Below are 21,652 nucleotides of genomic sequence, written 5' to 3'. Positions count from 1 at the left end.
AGAAAGCTGCGATAAATTAATAGTGATACGTATCATGAAAGTTTCAGTGGCCTACATTTCCGTTTCTTGTAAAACGGCGACTGTTGTCAACTATTAATAGACTGAGATTAGAATAGATAAAAGTTTAAACGTCTTATAGTGCTCGCCATTTATGTAAATTAGATACAAAATAAATAATGTATTGTTAATTAATATAAATGTATATTAAGCATTTCTTTTTTACAATAAATTACATTTTAGAGTTAACTAAAAATAGTTTTGCTTGCTATATGCATATAATTATTCTTTCTCTTGAGCTTTTAAGTTTTATCAAAAAACAGCACGTAACAAACTAGTATAATAAGTTCTTATTTTTGTTATTGATCTCTTATGTTTTAAATTTAACTCAACCAAACAACTATTTTGCTACTATTATTTAAATGAAAACACGTAGAAATATATTTATTTATTTTAAATATGTACATATGGTTTCAATTCATCACCGAGACCCATTCACTTTCCGCATTAAACATTTATGTGCACTTAAAGAGGGACTATCTTATATTTATTATTATACTCATTTCAGGTCAAACAATCTAAGCCATTGAAATACAAAGTTCACGGAAATAAAGTGGATTTTAATCATGCATTGTATCTTACATACGACGTTAACAAAAGTGTTAGGTCCTCGTATTCGTACTTTATTAAATATTTCATGAGCTTCTAAACATTTCTTTCCAGCAGATCTAATGTGAAATAAATAGTTATTTTGTTAACAGAAACAAAATTTTAAATAAACTTTTGGAAGATCTAAGAAACAGACCAAGTCACGATAATAGTTTGTTACCTCGTAGTCTTGACAAATACGTTCAGTAAATTTGAACACATGCTTGATGTATTTGCCAATAAGCGCTCAAGAACAAGATAATGCACTTATGCAAAGCTGTACTGCGCTGGATGTTAATTGCCACATTATACTGAGCTCGTAATAGCAGTCTTAAATAACATCACTGTCTCACTAATAGACCATGAAGTTATATAACCAATTTAATTAAGTTTCAACGAGATCGAAAAACTAAATTACTCTACGACTTTACTAAGTGCTAATTTAGTAAAAGAGCAGATTTTAATTTTTATAAAAATTCTTATTCTAGAATAGCTGCAAAGTTGCTTGAATGATTCGATTTAAGCAAATTAAAGTTCCAAAAGCAATCATCACATAATAATTAGCTATAACCAGGTAAAAAAAAAAACTGTTTCTTTGATTATTTCCTTAATCTAAAACTGACAGAAATTTTACGGAATATTGATATTATGTTTTTAATGTCAAAAATATATCAGGCCGCGGAAAATTATTTAAGATCCCTTTCATTCTATTTAATAAGCCATTAAACCATCTAGAACAGAAGTTGCTTTTGTGATTTATACAAGTTAAATGGGAACATTAAAAACGCATTACGAAAACATGAGTAAGGAAGGATACTTCAACGTTAATAAATGATTTCTCCAAATTGTTTGAACTGTTTTTTCTTATACACAATTAAAAAAAACTGTAATTAAGGTATGAATTAAAAGAGCAGAAAAGTATTTATAAAAAGGTATATTGCTGAAAATATGTTAGTTTTTTTATCCAGTGGTAAACTAAATTATTTAGGTTATTTCGGTAAACAAAAATTCGGTAAGATAAGAAGTTTTCTAATTAATGTTAATTACGAATTTAATAACAGTTAATTAGTTCATTAAATAACAAGATCTTAACAAACACGTTTTAGGCTTATTTTGACTACTTATTTCTAATTAGTTTACAGTAATTTTGGTTTTAAGTTTCGAAGAACACGAATTGAAAAGTTGCTACGATCTATAAAATTAATTTTAAATATATTCTTATAACCTTGACTAAATTTTCTTCGGTTAGATTTTAATTATCTTGCAAGAAAATATTGCTACGTTGTTGTTTTATTTGTGTTTTATGATTGTACAAAATTGGAATCCTGAAATAATTTATATAATCTTTACTTCTTGTAGTTTATAATTTCAGCAAACGGAATCATGTCAAGTGTATGTTACATTTTAACGAGGGATATAAGTCGACTGCACACAAACTGCATAGCTGAAGCATTAAGTAATAACCAGCGCCGCGTGCTTATGTTTGAGTTAAGCAACTCTTGTGAGTTAATGATTATACAGTCACGGAGATATAAATTCAACTGGTCTTATTAATAATCATATTAAATATTATTTATATTATTATAGGTCACATTGGTTTTTTATCCGGAGTAATAATAAAAAAGCCAGCCACTAAGTATTACTCAAAATTGTTGGACATAAATTATCTTAACTTCAAAAATTCCTTCAACATCTGCAAACATTTTTGGCTACATCGCCTTTTGTTTTGTGTTAATTAGCGGCAACGAAATATTTCGCAGATGCTAAACTTTTTTGGATTTTTCTAAACTTTTTAAAATATTCTTTTCATTTATTTTTTTTGCCTCAACATTTTTTTTAACGCTCATCGAAATATTTAATTAGACATACGAAACTTATACTCAATACATGCCGCTAGCCAAACATACAAACCAGCAAAATTTATTATGTAAGAAAAATGAGAAGTTTTTTTTTTATTTACGTCTTCCGAAAATATAACAAATATACAATCTTTTGTGTGCGTCCTTTTTGAAGTGTGTTAAGCAAATAATACTTTGTTTTTACTCCTCAAACGCTTACGAGGTACTATAAAGCGCGTATAATATAATAAAACCTTATAATCTTTAGCAATATGCCGTTAAAGCTATGAAGAACAGAAGTGGCTGTTATTTTTTATTCCTAGTAATATGGGAACATCAAAAACACATTACGGAAAAACGACTCAGACTTGGAAATTAAACGTTGTTACAATAGCCTGCGTTGTTATTATTTATTAGATTTAATATAATTATTACAATAACAATAAATTAATATAAAAATCATATCACGGTTATCACAATAACCATATGATTAGTTAACTAAATTATTTACTTTCGCATGCTAATTATTTATAACAATGCTGAAAATTACTAATTTAAAGGTTTTCATATAACTTGAAACAGTAACTATTACCTATTGAACTATAACAGCCAGTTCGTTATTTTATTTACCTTTATTTTTATGTTATCATTTATTTATATAACAATATAATGTATCAGTATAAATTTTAGTAAAGTAAGGTGGAAGAGATAAATTTCTTTGGTTTAGGCTTAAATAGTTGTTTACTCGTTGTCCGCAGTAAAAAGTGTAATCCAACGGAACTTGCACCGCTTATCTGACTCACAATAAATTACAGCCTTAGATATGCCTCAAACTTTTTGCTGTGATAAACTATTTGTACTAACTTCTTGATATTACAATTTAAACAAAGTTAGTTTTATTTTACAGTCGATTTTATACAATTTATCGTAGAAATAATAAGACTTTTTAATGAACAGGATTTGAAAGTGAAATGAAATCAAAAAACGTTTAACATTTGAAGGAATTGTTTTTTTTTTATAAGAGTTTGGGGCAAACGAGCAGCGAGAACACCAAGGTGTTCATCGACGCCCATGGACATCTGCAATACTTACAACTTATTTTATCTTCATAATAATTTCATTAATTATGAATATAAAATAAGTTGTAAGTGTATAATAAACTAGCTGTCGCCCGCGACTCCGTCCGCGCGGAATTAAAAAACTTTATAAGTAGCTTTTGTGTTCTTCCAGGCTATGTTTTACAACTGTGCCAAATTTCATCAAAATCTGTTAATCCGTTCCGGAGATAACTTCACGCAAACATCCATCCATTTAAAACATTCGTATTTGTAATATTAGTAAGAGGTAAGATTGAACTAGAGGTACTTTGAAAATTATTATTTTTTTTCATTTATGAAAATTATTTGAAAGTATCAAATAATTTTCGAAGTAGTGTTGTCGCCTTCATTTCTGTGAACCGGAATGAAGTATGATGTAGTGGTATTTAGTAAAATTCCTATAACATAGCACTTTCAGGCAGTTTCATAAGTAAACGGTTTAAATTACAAAGTCTCCTTTGATATAGGACAGTGAAGCTATAATTCCTGTTGACGCAAATGCAAACGTGACTGCGATATAGCGAAGTTTTGCAAAAGCGAAGAAGCTTTTGAAACTTTTTGAAGTAAATTTACAAAGCTGCGGACTGCGCTGCAAAGTTGTAACTCTGCTTTGTCATTTTTGACGAGCGCTAGGACGAATTATGACATCGCCATTTCCAATGCATATTATAAAAGAAGAAAATGCCTTTTAACGTGTAGTTTTAAGTCCTTTCATTTTAAATAAAATTAAGCTCCTCGACTAACACACTACATTTATAAATAACTTTCTAAACACTAACATTTAGAAACAACTTTCTAAATGTTATTGTTCATATCAGTGTGTTTGGTTTACTTGTTTATGTATATACAATAGCTTCTGACCGTGACTTCGTCCGTAAAAAAAACTTAGTAAGTAGCCTATGTGTTCTTCTAGACTATGTCCTACATATAGGCCAAATTTCACCAAAATACGTTCAGCCGTTTTGGAGATTCATGAAAGTAATAAACATCCATCCATTCAAACTTTTACATATTAGTATGATGTCCTATAAAAATTTATTGTACGTATCATAGGGATAATAATTTAAAGAAATAGTCATAAATATAGAGTGTATACTTCATAAATATCTCACTACAATTTAGTAGTACGTACATAAGAGAATTATAACATAAAACAATTTCTACACAAGTCAAGAACAAACATGCGTTGAATATGCGTATTTAACTCACAATAAATAATAAATTACAAAAGCTAGAGATGTAGTGTAGGATGAAAGAAGAACCTTTACACTGAAAATACTCATATTTCAAACGTTAAGGTTTGCTCACAAATGAGATTACATAATTAAAGTACCCGGGGGAAGCACGTCAAGAGTATGTGAAAATTTAACGAGGGTGAGAGAGAGCTGTGCTTTGGAGTTATCACGGTGTTACCTCTGACTGCCGTGTGTGCCGTGTACTTGACTTAAACATCGCATTCAAAAGAAGCTACAGTAATAAAAATGTAAAAGAAAAACTATGTAACGAGGTACTTTGTTAATCTACCTCTACATCTAATTAGATTTGTTTGACTTTCCAAGGAGAACTTCAGTTAAAATAGAAATTTGGGGAAGGAAAAATAGAAAATGGGGTTCTGCTTCAAAGACAACCCTAGATACTTTACAAAGGACACAAAATAAACTTATAAAAACATTGTTTAGATTCCATTACCTTTCACCGACTTCTGAAATTTATATAAAAACAAATAAATTTAATATAAAACAACTTTACATATATAATACGTGTATTCTCATTAGGAAAATCTTAACACATGAGACAAATTCGCAAATAATATTTAAAAAGAGGACTCATAGATATCAAACCAGAAGCAAAGACAAATTAAAATTACCAAAACCTAGAACAAATTTTGGTCACAAAAGTGTAACATTTGAGGGAGTGCAGTTATATAATAATTTGCCTAGAAATACCCGTGATATAAAAACAATGTCATCATTTAAAAACAAACTAAAAAAATTTGTTAGTAAAATGTAAATTTAATATAAAACGTGTATAAAACTTAATATGCCAAATTAGACTACTGGTGTAATTTGATTTGTAAGTTATAATTTTGTTTTCTCGTACAGTGAATTTTGTAAATTCTTAGAGAAATAAAGATCTTAAACCACACATTTATGATATTCAAGTATTTCTTTACAATTTACTTGATTCAAAGAGTTTAATGAGAATCTATGGAAAATGTATTACTCGTAGTAAACAAGGTATTGTTCAAGAGTTCATTTCTAGTAAGATCCTTTCTTTGTGAGAGAAGTATGTATGCCTAATGGAGGTATCAAATTTCGAAACAAGAATTTTTTATTTCGTATTTAATAATACCTGAATGTTTTTTTATAAAATAAAATAACATACTGAAATTACATAACCAAATAACACGTAACATAATAAAGTCCATTAGTAGTTGCTCCATATTTCATTCAAAAGGTACGTGAATGCTAAATCGTTAACCTTGTTTAACTGACACCATTAATAAAATGATTGACCTATGTTGGGAGCTCCTTTATATTATAACATTAGGGTTCACTTTATAATAGTATATGGGGTTGCGTGCTAAGTCATTCTAGATCCTTCAATTAAGCCGAGGCGAGTGCGACTAGCCGCCGACATTCCCAGGGCAATGTGCAACGTTAACACGCGATCTAATTTTACCAGCGACATTAATAAGCCTTAACTTAAATGCTAAGTGATAAAGGAAGTGCTTATCGTAAATATTTATATTTTCAATACTAATAACAAGCGTGAAGTGGAAGTAATTCCGCGTTTCGTCTGATAAGTGTGGTGCCCGAGGCCTAATTTTAGCCCTCTATCCCTTCCTACCCTTTTTTATAAGGAAAGGATGGGAAGGTGAGGTGGATTTGATGGAGGAGGAGATGTATAGGAAGGTTAAATATTATCTTTTTGTGCGTCTCCTACTTCGTCGATTGGGGGTAGGCAACGCGTCTGCTATTGCGAATGTCTATGGGCAGCGGTCTCTTCGCCATTTCGGCGAATTCATGTGGCCGCTTGCTCGTTTGCCACCTTGTAATAAATAAAAAAGGAATGATTTCATTCTTTTTTTTTCTATATTGAACCGGCTCCTTACATGTTATATATAATCTGCACGCTCTGTTAATGTTCGCCGTGATGGGCAAGACCACGGAACAGGACTAATGTCTATAAACGTAGTGTCTATAAATCTTTCAATAACCAGAATTAATTAATCGTGCTTTAATCGTATAGGAGCGAGCTGGCGTTATAGTTAATGCAGCTGCCTACGCACACAATGCCACCTGAGTCAACACAGATTCGGAGGATAAAGTTAAATGTAATTTCCATATTACCAAAGCGGACTCACGGTTTCATCGCATTATCCCTTTTAATAGACCATTGTGGTGGCGAACCACAAAATATAATTGCTGTGCGTGTATGAAAGGTAAGCGTTTAATTAATATTTGCTATCGTCAGTGGACTACATGAATTAAAAAAGGGGACTACAATTGCGTATCCTCTTCATTAAACATAGCTTCGTATAAAATGAATTTAAAATAATTTTATCTTAAAAATTATAAGGTACCGGCTAAGTACAGTAGAGCAGTGGAGAAAATAGGAAAGTGGTAATTAATAGTAAATTATTCCCCAAAATTGTACAAAATTCCCTGAAAAATAGAAAAGGGAAAACACAGAAATCTACATCTCATTTCATATAAAGTGGGCATCGATTGCGATATTTTTAAGAGATATTAACATGACTTTATTGTATCCTAAATTATAATATGTAGGAAGTGATGATTGAAATGCCAAATAGTAAATCGATCTGGAAGACGAAAACCCGATGTGCTGATGTCCACGTCTCTATCTGCCCAAGACTCTATGCGCTTCTTCCAGTCCAGGTGGACAATTCGGATGGGTTATAGTGGAAGTTAGTAAGGTGAAGATTACATGTTATTATTATTCCCTATAAATTATGATGTAATTAATACTGTGGTCGTGGTTAAACAGTCATCCTCTTATATAAAAGTCGCATAATCGAAGTGTTGTAATTAATGTCAACCCGGTCAACTTTTATAGAGAATTAATACAAACATTAATACAAAACAGACTATCAATTGTAAAATTATGCACATTTTTCTACGTTAAATAATAAATGTAAAAGTAATTTTTTTTTAATTATGTATGTCCTTTATACACAGATATAAGTAAGAACCTACATATATGCCTACATATAGCTTTAAAGGTGACTTGCATCTTTGTATATCGATCGATATTTAGCTCGTTATAGACATATTTACGTTATATTTAAATATAATAGCTTTTATTACAAATAGAAGCGAATTTCCATAACACATTTTTAAGAATTGAATATTAAGTCTAATATTTTTGAAGGAGTTGGAATTACATTAAATTTCACCATTCTACTCATTTCTTCGTTTCTGCAAAAAAATTGTGAAGGATCTTTTCAATTGACTACTTATAGGTTGGGTTACTGACAATAGACGTGAGCTTATCTCTTACGTTCAGACGTTTTTAGTCTTAAAGGTGACCCGCCATAATAATCCGGCTTGGTTATTAATCAATCGAAGTTCATTATTTCCTTTCATTGTAAGTGCTACTGAGACTATAGAAAAGATTTGGTACGAAAATAATTTCATTTCAAAATCTTTGATTATATACAAGTAAGTACTCGAAGTAATCGAGTGTTATTGAAAAAATAATGTTATATATTTGTCGTAATTGCTTCCAAAATCGTTTGTTCGATTTAAATCAAACTTTGACAAGTTGTTCTGAGTCTGCAAAAGAAGCAAATCTATTGCTTTGCAGAAAAAAACTTATAATCACATTTTTCATTTCAAATGAAATAATTACATAACATAATAATTAGATAAAAGAAGGAATTACAAAAAAAATTACATGCTGTAGCAACAATACAATATCAGTTATGTAAAGCCGACAAAAAGAGAGTTGACTTTAGTACATTTACTGAATCAGTTGTAAATGGAAAAAATAAGTGTTTCCCTTTTATGTCACCTATGGGACGAGAAGGATAATGGATTTTCGTGGCGCAATCACACGGTTCTCTGTCAGGATGCGAGCATAAAGGAAGAGATCGCAGTACGAGTGCTAGCGTTTGCAAGGTAAATAATTGCACGCTGCAACCGTTTTTAAATTTAGAACGATTTTTCACTTTTTTCAATTTTAATGTTTAATATGAAGTTTTAGAGCTCCTTTATGTTAACAGTGTTATTATCCCTTATTTTCAGTACTAGCTGTCGCCCGTGACTCCGTCCGCGCGTAATTAAAAAAAAAAACATAATATGTAGCCTATGTGTTCTTCCAGACTATGATCTACAACTATGCCAAATTTCATTGAGATCCGATGAGCCGTTCTGGAGATAACTTCAAACAAACATCCATCCATCCATTCATCCATCTAAACATTCGCATTTATAACATTATTAAGGTATATTGTGTTCGTGTTAAGGAAATTTTTGTTAAAGTATTAACATATATGTATACATATTTACGGTTACGATTTATTTAACTATAGTCTATTAGGTTCATTTATAAATATATCAAGTTAAAATAGTCTGCATTTAAGTACCCTAAAGTCTTCTTCACCTTTAATCCGGGCATATTTTATATAAATATTAAAATTTAAATTCAAAACAGACACAAAAATATAGAATTGGATGAAAGCCAAATTCAACACAAAGTTATGCGACATGCGCCAAGTAAAAATATGCGGCGCAAATAAACTTTTCTTATAAGTGCCAAACAAATGGTAAGAGAAAGTTGAAAAGCTGCAGACGGATTGAAAATAAAGCTTACAGATTTCTTAACGCATTAAAATTAAGTTGGGAGTTGGGAACAACAATAATTTCTCTATTTGTACTCTAATAAGTTGACGTAAGTAACAATACCATAATTTAATCTAATATAAAAATCTCGTGTCACAGTTTTCGTTCCCGTACTCCTCCGAAACGGCTTGACCGATTCTCATGAAATTTTGTGAGCATATTCAGTAGGTCTGAGAATCGGCCAACATCTATTTTTCATTATTTTTTTTTAACTGCGCGCGGACTGAATCGCGGCCGACAGCTAGTCTAATATATAAAATTCTCGTGTCACAGTTTTCGTTCCCATACTCCTCCGAAACGGCTTGACCGATTCTCATGAAATTTTGTGAGTATATTCAGTAGGTCTGAGAATCGGCCAACATCTATTTTTCATTTTTTTTTTAACTGCGCGCGGACGGAGTCGCGGGTGACAGCTAGTAAAGATATATAGTTATAGGGATCGGTTAAGGTTGAGACAGATATTTTTTTTTATTTGACACAAAAAAATCTAAATGAGTACTTACATCAAGACTTTGGCTTAATGTAAGGCAACAATAAAATCATAACCTAAATTCGCTTTTCTGTGTCGTTGATGCAATCATCAAATCTGCATCATAAAGATCTCTTTATTGTAAAAATAATGTAATGATTCAATAGCGGTATTCTAATTAACAAGACTCATTCTATATTATTATATCGAAAATAAACTTGATAAAAATATATCATATTGACGAAGAATCGAAAACTGTACATTATTGAGAATCGTATCTAACGAACCAATAAACAAATCGAACAAAAACGTTCACCGAACAATTGTAACGGAGCCGTATCTCTCGAATAAACAATGCAAGCCTGAGAGGAAGTAAACGAAATACGAGCTTTGAATACAGAGCCTATGTTCAAAAACAAACTTTTAAAAAATGTTTTCATATCGAGTGTACTACCCGAGATAGCGACAAAAACTTCTTAACAAAGTTGTAATTTCATTAATTTATAATTATACAGCAACGCAACTTAAAGCCTTCTATACAAAAAAAAATGCATTCCTTATAGATAGACTCAAAGCTTCGTAGTAACAAAGATAATTTTAGTAGACAATAGAATATATGTAGTAATGTAAAGTTGTTGAAAAACTTTGGGTTTTAAAACAATTTGAGAAGTGGACTGTAAAATGAGATGAAATTAAATTGATTAAATAAACTTATTTACAGTTTGAATGATTTTAATTTTTGGGAAAGCAATTTTTAATTTAATAATAAAGTGAAAATATCGACCTTATTCATTAATTGAACATTGAAGTGATCAGTAATTTTGTTTAAAGAGTATGCACATATAATAAATTCTAGCGTTGGTCGACATTAGTTACTTTTTCTCTTGGCCTTCGATTTTGCTTTTGAAAGACTAATTTTTGACACAAAATTTAATGAATGGTAAGGTGGTCGTGATTTTTTTTAAATATTGACCATTATTAATTACTAAGCTGAGCACATATTGCTTAAACAAACTGTAAAGTTAATTAAAAAAAAGTAAGTATATGTAGTTACAACATACAAATACGGTCGTACGTGATACCAGTGTCAATCTACTATCTTCGCAATTTCTGATAATGGATTCATTTATATTCAGGTGGCGAGCGGGGCCTGTAACGAACATCGAGAAAGCTGACGTTCAACGTACAATTACAAATGTTAATATTTAGCAACTGTCGCCGGCGACTAATTGCTACAGCGCCACAGTGCGCTTAGCTACGCACTTTGTTATACCTCTCTAAATGTATGCATCCTTAATCTTAATAAAAACACTTGTAAAAATAATCTTTCATTAGTTCTTATTTCACATCACTATCCGTTGTTTCTAAGATCGATATCTGTGTAAAATAGAGCGTCATCCCTGTCATTATCTTTGATAAAACAGAGAAAACCATATATCTTAAACGGAGATTTTGGTCTCAGAAATCCACGGTAACTCTATTTGTTTTACTGACAATCTACAACACTCAGATTTTAAAATATCTTGAACAAAGTTAAAATATTGTTCCAATAAAACACTTTGAATTATATTGTGATTAACTGAAAAAAAAACTTCTCTTCTACAAAAGTCTACGTAGTTATTAAATTGATTTTAACTTAGAAAGTAAATTAAGTTGATTGTTTATCTTGCTTGCTTACGCATAGTTGAGCTATCTGTTAAAAATAGTGAAAATATTTTTATTTTGTTTTGTGTTAGGCGTGCGCCCCGAATATATAGAAATAAAAATCAAGCAAACAAAAATAGTCAATCTAACTAACCTTTTCAGACATCCTCGGAACATTCAATCAAAGTTTTATGAAAAACTGTTTATTGTTTTATTAATGCATAGCACATCAACATTTAATTTTTGGTCCTTTTATTTATAATAGAAGATAGAAGATAAGATTAGAAATAATTATAAATTCCTAAGAGTAGTTTGCTATAACCGTTGTTAAAGGACGTGCTTCGTTTTCCCAATCCCCAACTTTAAACAACAAATATAATAAAAGGTAGTTTGCAGCGTTCGCTAAATTAATTTGAATATATCTGCATTACACAGGGGCGCCGTTCGACGGGTGCGCTTATTTATAATGTCCTATGCAAATCCGGTTTTAATTTGCGTCGTAGACACACGAGCGCAGCTGCTCTTTGTTACACTACCAGGAATATCAATTGCTCCAGAGTTTCATATGTTGCTGTTCCATTAAGTTTCATGTCGCACAAGTTCATTGTCTTACAAGAATTTCATGAAACATATTACTTTACAGGTCCACAGTCGAACTACTTGTACAAAAACATATTGTTATAATCTTACTTTTCCAATTTTATGCCACCTTAATTATTAAAACATTCATTTACGAAATTTTATAATGAAAATTCTTCGGTCGAAAATTCCAAGTATGTTAGCGACGACTCTCGGGTTATTTTTATTATACCTTTTGGTAGAAATATAGATTTATTATAAAAGGACCAAAAGAAAATTTCATTGTTATACTGCACTGTACTACTGCTAAGTGACACCGATGGCCGTCGGCGATCGTCAGTTCTGCGGAATTTAAAAAGAATGAAACCTGTGCGTGCATTTTTAATACCATTGTAATAATTTTAACAGTGGTAGATCACGCAACAACATTTATTGGGTGAACAAACAGAAGACAAGCGTGAAGTGGGAGCAATTCTACGTTTCGTCTGATGAGTGTGGTGTTGGAGGCCTAATTTTAGTCCTCTTTCCCTTCACAATCTTTTCTTATTAGGAAAGGATGAGAAGGGGAAGAGGATTTGGCGGAAGAGGGGACGCATAGGAAGAATAAATGTCCTTTTTCTGTGCGTCCCCTTCTCCGTTGATTAAAGGTAGGCAACGCATCAGCATTTGCGTCTATGGGTGTCTATGGGTAACGGTCGCCTCGTCCTTTCGGCGAATTCAGGTGGCCGTTTGCTCTTTTGCCACCTTTTAATATAAAAACAAAAATATTGTAACCTGTGGTAGGTTATAATTAAAATAATTTACACATTTTTATTGCTTTTATAACTAAAACTGCTTAGTTTTCAATTTCTTTAACAATATAACTTTGATATTACTGGTTTTAGTACTAATACCCTTTCAACTCTTTGTCCGAGTAAGGAAATGTTTACTTAAGATTTAACAAAGACTTAACTCGCGACGTTACCAGTAGGAACCAAGTTTGTAACAACATACATAAATAACTACCTTACCATATAAAATCTGACGAAAGCTATTTCAGGCTAGAGGCTAGTCACTCGCTTTGAATTTTAGAGTACACTAACAACATCGTTTTGAGTCACGGTGCCTTTACTTTAGAAAATTTAAGTTAAAATGTAAAAACCTGCTTATAGCGTTTTGATTATTAAAGTTGATAAAAATCACAAAGGTAACTATTTTTAACATAGAAATTTCATCTATTATTTTAAAAGATGTTTTTTTTTAAAGGTGATTTTTAATATGTTTTTCAACTATCTTAAAATTAAATTTTATTTATTCAGGTTAGTTATTAATTTGACCTGGCTTAGCAATTTGAAACGTTTAGGTCAAATAAAACGAGTTGCGTGCACGCAATCGCTTAACTAATAAAAATAAGGTTAGTTATATGGGACAAAAAACGTAACATTAGGCGCCTTTATTTAATACGAGTACGTAGATATGAGTATTAGGATCTATACTAGAGGTCATCGACATAGTTTCGATTAAGCGACTGTCGTTCCCTGATTTATCCTAGGGGACGTTTATCTATCAATTGATTCAGGTGGCGAGGTAATTAAGTATTAAAATCCCTGTCAAATATTATTATAGCCTCTTATTTTATTTGATTTTCAGGTAATTTTCATTAGTCGCGATATGACTAGCGTATCTTGTACGTACGTTATATTTTTATTACTTCTCTATTCATGTCTCACACAACTCATCCGAGACCTATCCACTAAAAGTCGATGTTGTACGATTCTTTCCTCCACACAACGTGTTATTTAGCTAACGTAAAATATCTGAAGATCTATTTGATATAGTAAAGCTCGTGAAAATTAAAAGCAAACAAACTTAATCCTTAGTGAAGCTGAACGCAGTTCGAAAATTCAAAGCGAAAATTATGTGTGAAAATGTAAATGTTGGCTTAATACGATAATAGAATTTAAATATTATGCACAGCAACATCTGTAATCTGAAATCCGCTTAAAGACCGATAAAATTGATTAAAACCTTAATTGACCTTAATTGAAAATTTCGCATTATTGTGCAAGCAAATGAAATTATTCAGATAGCACAAAATTAAGCGGTCGATGTCGACACGTTTAATATTATAGCGTAGTTTGTATTATTTAAAAATTGAAACTTGTGTGCTAAATGCCAAATGTCTCATTAATAGCAAAGTTTCCTTGTAAGAGCACGCGAAATTATTCGATGGGATTTTTCCCATTTATTTATTTCGGAATGATTTTTTTTTCGCAACTAGTTTAAATTTACAGTCTCGTTAATGACTGAATTAAAAAGTAATTTAGAATAGGCCCTAATCTATTCTTGCGGTTATTAGGTCATGGCTTTGTGCTAAATTAACCGTCATTACGGGGCCTATTTATGATTGACCACAATTTTTTAATAAAAGTTTGACACGAATCTAAAAGTCACGCAACGATTGTTTGAAAAGAAAGAGCTTTATAAAAAGTTTCCTAAATAAATTTTTAAGCATTTCAATTAAATTATAAATTAAAATTAATCCTTGTAAGTCTTTAGTCGTAGATGAATAGTAAAAACTGGTAATAATAATAATGCCTTATCTTCGAATGTGCGTAATACAAAAACCAGAAAAATATAGTTACTCACGCTTCATTTATATGAATGAATTACTTTGTCTTGCGTCACATCCGGAGGAAAGATGTTACGTTGTGTTATTTGCCAAACATTCACTCTCATTTCCTTGATCCGTAAAGAGCTATAAAATATTTATATTGTTAAGAGTACTTTTACTGTGTTTAGTAGATTACATAGATTAATAAATAAGTTATTCAAAATGTTTTACTGTAATTAATTACTTACTAAAACTTAAACGACTAGAAAATCACTTATTCCTATAGATATATTAGAATACAAGATACAGATGTAAGAAAAGTGTCTACTTTTGCGAAGTTCCTGGAAATAGCTAGATTTTGAACCTTTGTGTAATAATTTGATCTTCAAACAGAGGTTTTTTTCTAATTTTGTTTGCACAATGTTACTGGGGTAGGATTAGAAATATTTTAGTGATGTTTAGTAATTTAGACTTGAAAATTTTGCAAATAGTTATTTATTTAGTGGTGTAATTTGGGACTTTAGTTTGACAGCATTGCAAATTTTTCAAGTCTAAATTTCTAGTGAAGTTCGAATAGATAAAAACATCACATCTTAAAGTTACTAGTTATTCATTTAATATATTTTTTACAAATAAAAGACGTTTATAGTCGCCCATATGAAAACGGCTCAGTCGTTATAGTTGACACGGACGTTTTCGTGGAAAAAAATTGTTTATCTACCTTGGGGCTTATCGAGCGTGTCTTATGGCTCGTAAACAACCAACCCCTACACATTATCTTCTACAACGACGCTATTTATTGCCGCACACGAATAAGTGTTTAATTCTTATATACTTTTAATGTCTTTACTTTCTTAATACTTTATTATTACTTCAAATACGAGAGATATAGAAATTCTTCGGTCGTTTTCGGCTATACTACAAACAGAGGTCGCCACATACGTCTTTTTTTGAGGCATCGACCTCACTTACCCAGTGCGCGTTGACGTTAAAGGAAGCCATCTGCGTCATTTTGCGTCACGTCGTCTAAACAAAAATAAACAACTAGCTCTATATGTATTTTATTTACTCTTCCTTCATGGAAAGAAGTTATTCTTTATCTATGACGTAAGACTAGTTTTAATGTCCGTTTCTAATTCATTTATCGTTACCTATTATTACTCAATATAACACTCGAGAAGAATGCGTATAGAATTATACTGAGCATGTCAAAATCGATCAATCTTAAGCTGAAGACAGTCAAAATGAAATAAACATACACATATAAAAACCCATAACATGTACGTGTACATAACACACCCGTGAAAAACATTAAGGACCTATCAGTCGGGCAAAAAGTTAGCATTTGTCTTTTACTCATTCGGAAATTGTAACTCTAGACGTCGTGTAGTACATAATAATAAGCGTGAACATGCCTCAGTTAATAGAAGGGTAAACAAAAGGCACGTAGCTTGTTTGTTTACTGAGAGACCTTTTGTCTTCAGATAATGAAATAAGTTTCGGCTCCATCGTTCTGTTCAACAGAACAGAAGTCTTAAATAAAGGATTAAGAAAGTAATTATTTCTATGTGTTTGTTGATGTAGCATTTCTAAGGTTCTTATGAAGTTGTTAGTAACATGAATTCAAGACAACAATTAAGGCAACCTTAATTATGTGCATCTTTGAACAGTGAAGTTTAATTCTATTTTAGTCAGGTTCGTTTATTTTTTTTTAATTTTATAAAATGGTATGATTTAATTCTCTGAGCAACTATTTAATTTACTGCGATAAATCGACTTTAGCACATCTGTTAGTTAAATTTGAAATTTCCCACAGAATTCAATTCGGAAATCATTAATTGAGTTAAAGTCTAACATAATTGAATTCTATTCAAATTTAACAAGCTATTAACACCTTAGGGGCAGCAGAGCTGTCATGTCACTAATTAAGTTGATTGAAATAGGACTGAATATCTAATGTACAACTTGTCAAGACACTACTACATTAAATAATTATGATTGAAAGGTTACTAAACAATGCTGCTGAACAAATAATAATTACTTTATGTAAAGTAATCATTATGTTGTAGAAAAATATTAATACGTGAAGCGAAGACTTTTTATCCCATTATAAGGAAGTTGCGAGAAAGGATGAATATTAAATTGAATCATTTGAAGTTAATATGAAGCAAAAGTACATAAAGTTATTCTAATTAAAATCAATGCCAATTTTCGACACATAGGTGTACACTGGTATTTTTATGGCGTAATTCGCCGAAACAGCGAAGCATCCGCTGCCCATGGATATCTGTAAGTGCAGATGCGTTGCCTACCTACTAAACTACCTAATAAACGGAGGAGAGGACGCACAGAAACAGGATACTCCTTCTTCCTATGCGTCCCCTCCTCCGTTAAATCCGTTAATCCTCTTTCGTTAATTTCCTTATAAGAAAAGAGTGGAAAATGAACGTGGACTAAAATAAGGTATCCGGCATAAAAATAGTTAAATTATTATTACGTAGAAATCTTTCTTAATTTCTAGCGCTTCATACTTGCAATTTATAGGCAACTTGCTGTCGCCCACAACTCCGTCCGCGTGGAATTAAAAAAAAAACTTAATTAGTAGCCTATGTGTTCTTCCAGACTATGATTTAAACCTATGCCATATTTAATCGAGATCCGTTGAGCCGTTTTGGAGATACCTTCCAACAAACATCTATCCATCCATCTAAACATTCGTATTTATAATATTAGTAAGATGTAACATTTTACTAATCGGTGATAAGATAGATTGCTTTAGATATTAATATTAATCATGAATATGCGAGTAGACGTCATGTATGTGGTTACGCAGCTCCATGTGGCACTTTGTTTATGTTATTACAATATTCCAGTCGCCGCAAATGAGAACCACATCGACTACGCCTTACTGTAACTTATAATTACATATTTGTTTTAGAACGTATTGAAATATTGCACAATGCAACATAATTATAATTACAGTTCTTGTCCGAATGATGGAAAGATAATGTTATTTGAGGTTATCTCAGTATTACATTTAATTGATGTAGTATTCTTTGCAATTTAAAATCAAATAATACAAAAAAAATACCGAATAACACATAATATTTAAAATTTTGACGAATCGAAACCACTTATATTCATTCTTATGTAAGAATGTAACAAAAAATCACTATTCTATTTCCTTAATAACCTCACTTGGTCTCGCAAGTATGGGGATTAAGAATGAGTGAAAAAGGTATGAACGAATTTCATTATAAATATCTCTCGGGAATATAAAGGAATCCTTCGTCTTGACGGGTGATGTCGTGATCGCCGGAAGATTTCAATAAGCAGAATGTTTGGAATATCTAGGGCTCGGATCGTACCTACGGGCTATTGAAAATTAATTTATTAATTCTTTAAATTTTTGTTTTTTACTATAAAACTGACAGCCAAATTGATTAAAATTGTAGGACTTTAGCTTAGATATAAACTTCTAATGATTTTTTTAAAATCTGCGCGGACAAAGTCGCGAGCGATAGCTAGTTAGGAATGATTTATCGATGTTACCAATGTCGTTATATCCTCTCTCTATCCAAATAATAATAATATAGGATATCTAACGGACTATCTGACTAATGGAAACTAATTAAGTTGACATACACTTTTAACTATTCATTAACAGATAACACTACTGTTGACTATGTGAAAAACTGTCAGACGGAAAGTAAGAGTTATGTCCTCTTTATAACTACATAGTATATTTCAATATATATAGGTATGATATCAATAAAAAGTACTAAATTCAATAGTTTTTCATGTTCAAATTAATAAATTCGAATTGTAATCTATTAACATACTACACGTAAAATGTAAATTTGGAACCATTCCAATTGCCAGTACGGCTAAATTTTGTGACACAGAAGTTTAAGCTAAAATAAAATATAAAACGGGCTTAATGGCACTCACTTATTTTGAATGATAGCTGGGCTTAACCACTTATTCCATTAATTTTCTTTATTAAGCGGCTCCGCTTTGGCGCAGTGCATACCGCTTGCTATAAGTCATTCCATGCGACTGTTAAAATAAAAGTTCCCAATTCAAGCTAGGCAACTTTTTATGAATGCGCCTAAATAAAGCATTTCAAGCAGTACGAAAAAAAGCATTTGGATCATAGAAGAACTGCATCATTTTTTAATTTACTGACTATCGCGAACTACTTCGTCCGCGCTAAATTAAAAAAAAATACTTAGTAGCCAGTCCGCTATTCCAGAATATATTCTATCAATCCCTTTTAGTGTTATTAGATAAAAACTTACAAAAAATTACATCTAGATTACATATTGTAAAACAGAAATGAGCATAACGTTGTCTGATTGAGCTTTGTACGAGTATTGCAGAAGCAATACGTACTGACATTGTTATCCAATCACTGTCAGTTTGCGTAATCATCAATTGGGCAGCTTTAAATTAGAGCTAACGAAATGGAAATTGAAGCGACATCGCTGTATCAGCAAAGGAATTAACGAGCATCGTTTTAATTTGTGTATTACAAGATAAATCCAAAATACAATTTGTTTTTACTCAACTGACTCAGGAGCGGAATATTTTTCGCGTGTATGAATGCGTTTATGTACATGTCAATTCTATTGTTACCTACTGTAGCCTAAAAAACTGAAGAAATTTTGATGAGTGAGGTGTTATTCAATTCGTTTTCGTCTCCTGAATGTACTGATGGGTTTATAGTCGAATTCAATAGAAATGAGCAATATAACAACCCTATCTTAACAATTTTACTTAAGTAAGATTATAATCAAAGACTTATTAAAAACGGTCTTGTTTGTAACATCAATATAAAAACTCCGGATATAGAATACTATCCATAATAAATCCAGAGACAATAAAGAGAATAAAATTTGATAAAATAATTTCTTATTTCCATTGAATTCAACCACGGGTGTTTTGGTTTCTTAATAAACAAATAATATTTTCATATATAGTGAGCAATCCCTGCCTACCCCTTTAAGTTATGAGCGTGTGTATTATACTTTGGAAATTATATATAACTTGTTTAAGCCTCATTGCAGACTATCAATTCCGTCTAATGGATAGAGTATTATAGGCGCCAAGGTACACAAATTAATATTCAAACTCAATGTATCCTGCGACACATGCCATGTAGGCTTACCCTGCGTTATCTATTAACATATAGCCTTGCATAGATATAGCATGATAATTTATTGGAAAATATATTTACTTAAATATCTGATAAAATAGTGCATATGTGCTTCCGAAACCGTTGTCAAGTGACAGGCAGGTGGGATATGGTCAACTGCTACTTTTTATAAACGAATAAATAAATAAAGTGTGCAGCAAAAATTAATAAATGTAAAAACGCTAAATCAGGGATTTTGAGCAGATAGAATTCGTAACTGAAGTATTATTTATAAGACTATAACTACGGTTGGAAACAATCGATTTAAGAATTATGAAAACTGAATATATTTTTCATATCATCTATGATAAAGTTTTAAAACCTAAGTACGTTTCAGTTGAACGTTTAATTTATATTTGTTTTGTTAATAGAAACGTTAAATAAAACTCATTCCACTTATTCCGTCGTCTTGTTAAAAGACCTTTTGTGTACTGATAATGAAATAAGTTTTAGCTTCATCGTCTCACTGAACAAAACAGTACTACGTCGTAAAGAAATAACGAAGTATTCTATCTAGAAACAAATAAAAACCGATTGACTTTACGCTTGTCTTGTTGGAGTTATCCCCGTTACTGCCACTGATTGCTTAAGTAGTTCGTATAAAGATAATTCTATAGTAAGGTTACCTTTCAATCAACTGTAAGTGTGGAAGGTAACAACGACATTTTACCTTATTTTATGTTCATCATTTTATGCGATAGAACAAAAATATGTATCAATTGTTTTTTAGAACTCATTCCCAAACTTTTTCATAGCTCTTTCAATAACACAGTCACATTTGTTGCAAGCAGTTTGTTGTAGAAAAATTCGACATTTAAAAGTTATATTGCCCATTTCAGCAGTACCCCACGTGATGTATATTTAAAAAAAAGTATTGTTTTATGTGCAATTTTTAAAGTCAAGGGGGAATGATCGTAACCCGCATGCATAAATCTACTCAACTGCTACCCAAAAACAAATTCATGACTGTGTACACATACATAGAATGGAAGTTTAAATTTATACTTCGAATTGCTATTACGTTGTTGAACCGTGAAGTGATTTATGCCCGAAGACTTCACACATTCTGTTGTTTCGAAATGGCAACATATTTTACGTACCCGAAAAATTACAGCGATTTTAGGATTTTCTTTTCAGCTTTTCGGAGGAGTGCCACGCTTTATTTTGATCTTAAAATATAGATATGTCTTAAGATTTATTTCATACAGTAAAAGTAACTTCTTAAAACCATACAGTTGAAATGAAAAATATAATAAACTATTTTTGATGTGAAACATCTATAGGATCACTTGTAAACCGAATCGTTGGGTTGGCGACGCTTGCCGTGGCGACGGGTCGCCAAGCTATACTGAGGTATACATATATATATTTTATGTGTTTAGTTTAATAATATTGAATATTTAATATTATTTTTATTATTATTATTATCATTAATATCTAATATCATTATTATCATTAATATCATTAATATCTTTAATATAATTAATAACATTAATATAATTAATGTCATTATTATCATTATTATCATTATTATCATTATTATCATTAATGTCATTTTTATCACTATTATCATTATTATCATTTTTATCATTAATGTCATTTTTATCATTAATGTCATTTTTATAATTATTATCATTTTTATCATTAATGTCATTTTTATCATTATTATCATTTTTATCATTAATGTCATTTTTATCATTATTATCATTTTTATCATTAATGT

The sequence above is a fragment of the Papilio machaon genome, chromosome 8, assembly GCF_912999745.1.
Source record: "Papilio machaon chromosome 8, ilPapMach1.1, whole genome shotgun sequence".
Lineage (NCBI taxonomy): Eukaryota > Metazoa > Arthropoda > Insecta > Lepidoptera > Papilionidae > Papilio > Papilio machaon.
This window is presented reverse-complemented; position numbering follows the sequence as displayed.